At 59.3% G+C, this 4891-nt stretch overlaps 1 long non-coding RNA gene across 1 annotated transcript; it reads left to right on the forward strand.

Moving 5' to 3' along the window:
* Positions 1 to 256: 256 nt before the first annotated feature.
* Positions 257 to 3317, forward strand: LOC111747534. Its single transcript, XR_002783570.1, has 3 exons — positions 257 to 391; positions 470 to 1089; positions 3180 to 3317. It is a non-coding gene; the product is annotated as an uncharacterized LOC111747534 (long non-coding RNA).
* Positions 3318 to 4891: the final 1574 nt, after the last annotated feature.

Consider the following 4891-nt stretch of genomic DNA (forward strand, 5'->3'; position numbering starts at 1 on the left):
TAAACAAAACAACCTCCATTCTCGGCAAAATCCGAGCCCTCGGCTTAGGCGAGCCGAAAGGAAGAGGCGGTGTCACACAGTGTCCACTGGGGGGCGGCAGAGGATCGGGGTGAATTCAAAACGGCGCCAGGAAAAAAGGAGTTTATTGCTTGGAAGTAACGAAACCTGCGGGGACTCAGAGGCCCCGCGTCCACCGAGGTCTGGCGTCCTGTGGGAACCAGGGCGGTCGGCGCTGGCCGCACCAGCGGAGGTGGAGCGCGACCCTGCGGCGCCTCTCCGGCCGCGGAGGCCCACGCGCCCCCTCTAACCAAGGCGCTCTGGGTCCCGGGAGGGCTTCGGGATCTGAGGATCCCTTCCGAACCTGCCTGCAAAACTCATGGGTCCTGAGGGTGTCTCGGTTTGGAGACTGGGTGCAAACCCCCAGAACCACCTGTGGCAAAAGTAAGCAAAAGGGGAATTTGCTGGAAAGCTAGAGGAAAGAGGAGAAACGGGCGGCTCCCGCGGATCTTGGGAGCCAACCCTCCCGGGGGACGCCCAGATCTGCATCGTTTCAGTCTAACAGTCGCCTCACGATTCAGAACCCGAGGACAGGGCGCGGCGCGCGTGAGGGAACTGTGCGCGTCGCGCCTTCCCGCCGCTGTCCCGGCCACGCCGCCGTCGGATGTTGCCGGAGCGAGTGCCCCGCGGTGCCCGTGCGCTGCGCCGTGTGACACAGCCGGAGGCGTCGGTGGCCGCTGGTATGAGGGTCCGAGGGAGGCGGGCCTCTCAGCCATGGGCGCCACTCCGGGGTGAGAACTTCCATTCTCGGCAAAATCCGAGCCCTCGGCTTAGGCGAGCCGAAAGGAAGAGGCGGTGTCACACAGTGTCCACTGGGGGGCGGCACCCCGCCCCGGTGCGCCTCGGGCCCCACCTCTCTCCGGCCGCTCGCTGGCCCCGAGCCCGCCGCCTTCATCTTCACTGTCCTCCACTGGAACAGTCTCCTTCCGTTGTGAGAGGCCCGCGCCGAATGGTGCCTAAAACCACAGGAGAAAGGGCCTTCCGAAAGGAGCAAGACCCTACAGATGTTCCGGACCGTGACCTCGAAACTGGGTGAGAACTACTTTTGTGCCCTTTGACACATATGTAGATCCAATACATTTTACCTTACAGCCCAATACCATATCTGGACGTACGTATGATACACATATATATCCTGAGATTAGGATTTTACGATGCCAAGTTTATTTTTGTTATATTCACTTTCCTGTTTCTTTTTCTATCCTGGTCCCTTCAAAAACAAAACTGGTCATAAGCCACCAACATGGCTTCCTGACCCGCTTGGGCTGCTGCGGGGCACACGCTCTAGCAGGCCTCTGGCCCCTTCTCCGCCTGCAGCTCCACGCCCGCCGCCCCCGCCTGTGCGATCTTAACAAGCACCTAGCTGGCCTTCTTGCTTCGGATCCACCAGGTGTAACTGCCTAGCCAGAATCTGTCTTTCTCAAGCCCGGCTTTGATGGCATCAACAAGCTGGTGGTGGCCTCCTGAAAGGGGCCGGTTCTCTGCCTCGCCCTCTCCTCCCCCTCTGCCTCCCGCGATGGCCAGGAATAGCACCTCCTCCCAGAGGCCTTCCTCACCCGTTCACTAAATGTTTGCTGAGCATGCACTGGCAAATTTGGATAAGAGAGTCTTGAGCGAGAGTCACGCCTGCACTTGGGCTGTGTGTGGGGGGCACCTCGCATCTTGCTTCAGACTTCTTGGAAGCAGGGATGTCTGTGGGCCCCCCGCACTCCCCAGCTGTGGCTTACTGAACTCTGACTGGGGACCGTTAGGGCTGTAATGATCACCAGGGACCCAGGCTTCCCCTGTCTCATGGCTTTGCGGTCTTTATCATGATATCCACCTTCAAGTCTAAGATGGCTGTTGGTGCTCCAGCCACTGCGTCTGCATTCCAGCCAGCGGCTTCGGTTTTCCCACGTGTACAACGTGGGTAACACTTACCTTGGAAGATCGTCAAAGAGGAAGAGGTCGGACCGAAGTGTCTGTGGGGGGCTCCTGTGATAGGGCAGAACCTCCCGGAGGCTCGCCTGTGCCTGGGGCCGCACTTTCTGAGGGACTTGCCGGCCTGTGAGCCCTCGGCAGCCTCTCCTCCTCATCTCCTCTCTGGCTCCTGGGCAGTAACCATGGGACCTCGCCCCTGCCCACTCCCTCACCAGCCACTCAGGCCCCAAGGGCAGGGTGACCGGCCTGGCTCTCCGAGGGGTTGGTGGGGGCTGAAATCAGGAACCGCAGAGGGTCAGAATGACCTGGGTTCCGCGAGCCTGGCAGGGAGCCAGCAGAGTCAGGGCCCCGGGGGAGTTCCCCAGGACCGGCCACCGAATTTGGGGGCCCAGTGCAAAATGAAAACACAGGTTCTTTGTTCAAAAATTAGTAAGAATTTTAAAATGGTGACAGCAGAGTATTAAGCCAAGTATAGGCCCTGGAGTTCTCAGCCCAGGGAAGTGACACCGATTTTAGTGTCACCTGGGGGGCCCCAAGGCCTCTTCCTGGGACAGATTGGTTTGTGCTGGGGGCATGCGGGGCACTGGCCTGGCAGTGAGAAGCAGCTTTTAGGAGCGGCTGACTGGAAACCTTGTCGTTCTTCGAAGCCCTATGGAGGGGGTGGTCACAACAATATGGATGCCCCACCCCCGCCCCAGTCCCACAAGGCAGGCTCTCGCAGGTAGGGCCCAGGGATCTACGATTTGGGCACAAGCTCAAGCCCTGGTTCTTAGGGGACTCTGGAGTCTGGCCTCCACCCTCCCCCCCGCAGACTCTACAGGGTAAACCCCTAACACTTGGTGGGTCGCATCGGTGGCTGGAGCATGGCTTTCTTCTGTCATATCTGAATGAGCCTAGGCTGTTTACAAAGGGCCTCAACCATATGGGCTGAGAATTGTTTCTGGCCATCTGTGTCCTGGGGTTGGCCTTGCTAAACGAAGCCTGAGGGACCTGGTCCTTCTCAAAGGCTCCCCAGAGAGCTGGGAGGACAGTGCCAGGGCCCCCGCCGGGAGGGAGGGCCGCACCCTCCAGGGCCACCTTGCGGGGGAGTGTGCATGGCTGGAGTGTGGACTGTGACCCCCAAACGGGCACGTTCAATGTGTTTATTGCAACAAAAAACGAGAACAGGCTTGGAAGGCTCGTGCATTTACTGTCATTTGTAGTCTTCCTTGTGGAATCCTGCAAAGGACCAGACAGAGCGTAAGGCAGACCCGGCCGGCACGCGGGCGGAAGCGACGGCGGGCCGTCACAGTCCACGGACCGTGAACTCCGATGCCTCCCAGCAGGAGACGCGTGAAGACATTCTTTCGGTCTGATTTCACCTAAGTCTTGAACTCTGAGACCAGACAAACACTGTGGCCATCACAGACTTTTGGTTTCTAGAATCAGAGTGTCTTTCTTGTCCTCCCCCACACCTCCCTGCACCCCTGGCGAGGGCCGGGGCGTGCAGAGCACTCCTCTTGACGGGAAGGAAGGGTTTTAAAGGCCGTGTGAGTTTAACTTAAGTACCTTCTGCGTGAATGAGAAAAAAATATCGGGAACCAAATATACTGCGATATACACATTCATACGAAACGTTCTAATAACAATTGGAGCACAAAACTATCGGTATAAACACATTTCCAAAAAGAGAAACTATTGCATTTCATAAGATGGCGCTCCCCAGGCCAGAGGTTCGTCTTCCTTCTTTGCAGTTGCTTTTGGGACAGAGTCTCGCACGGAGCTGACCAAGGGCGACGTGTTTTGATGGACACAGATCTGCAGTTTCCAGTTCAGGGCTGTGCCAGTCCTTGGGATCTGTTTGTCCCCAGAGAAGAGTCTCAACTTTGAGCAGTCAAGATGGGAACTGCCAATCCAAGGGCTCCAGCATTGCCGGTTCCAAGGCAGGCTTTCTGGAAGATTCCATGGAGCGGGCTGCAGGCACGGCTGTTTGTGCAGACCTAGCGGGGTGGCTGCCCCTGCAGGTGCCGCTGACATGCTGACCACCCCGCCCCCTTGGAACAGACGGTTCCAGATCTAGCACTGTGGCTTCACGTTGGCTGTGACCTTGGACGGAACCGCAGTCCTTCCCGTTGCTGATGACATTTCTGGCGTTGACTCTAAAGACATGAGCGGGCCTGTTTCCATGACTTACTTTTTGCCATGTGGGGTGGTGGGCTGTCCCCCCGTCAAGAGACACACTCTGGGAACCTTTGGTGTCTAGAGCACGGAGCAGGACAGAAGAGGCCACGGAGTGCAGAGCAGAGCCGGGCCTTCCCCACCACAGGGGCACCCGGGTGGGGGCTCCGTGGACACAGCTGCCGGACACACCTCCTTCCCCGGATCTGCCAGTGTTAAAAATCATGGTGAAAACCAGACCGGCTGAATGGCGGAGAAGCCCAACGCTGTGCCGGCCCACTCAGCATGGCGCTGGCAGCTCTGGACAGGATGCATGGACTCCGATGGAAGGTCACAGTCCAGCAGGCGGGAGGACAGGGACGGTCAGGAGGAAGACACCCGGGCGGCGCAGGGGAGCCCTTGGGCACGCAGAAGCAGGCGTGGCCTGTGGCCCTGGTGGACAGCTGTTCTTCTGGAGGAATGGCATGTCCCTTGGGGCACGCCGACCCTGGACCCCGTGAGTCGGAGTCAAGGTCACTTCGGTAAGAGGCACGGTCGTGGTGGGCGGAGGAGGCCGGCGGGCCCGGGGAGGGCCGCGGCGCTAGACGCCCTGCAGGGAGGGGTTCGGGTCGCTGCGCTCACGCTTCACCAGGGGCTCGCCCAGGCCGCTGGCTTCCCCGTCGGCCTCGCCGCTCCGGTCTTCACCGATGTCATCTGTGGGGTCAACGTTGGGAACAAGAGGCGGGTGGGGCCACGGGAGGGAGGGAAGAGACGTGCC

Source organism: Pteropus vampyrus, unplaced genomic scaffold (genome assembly GCF_000151845.1).
Source record: "Pteropus vampyrus isolate Shadow unplaced genomic scaffold, Pvam_2.0 Scaffold226, whole genome shotgun sequence".
NCBI lineage: Eukaryota > Metazoa > Chordata > Mammalia > Chiroptera > Pteropodidae > Pteropus > Pteropus vampyrus.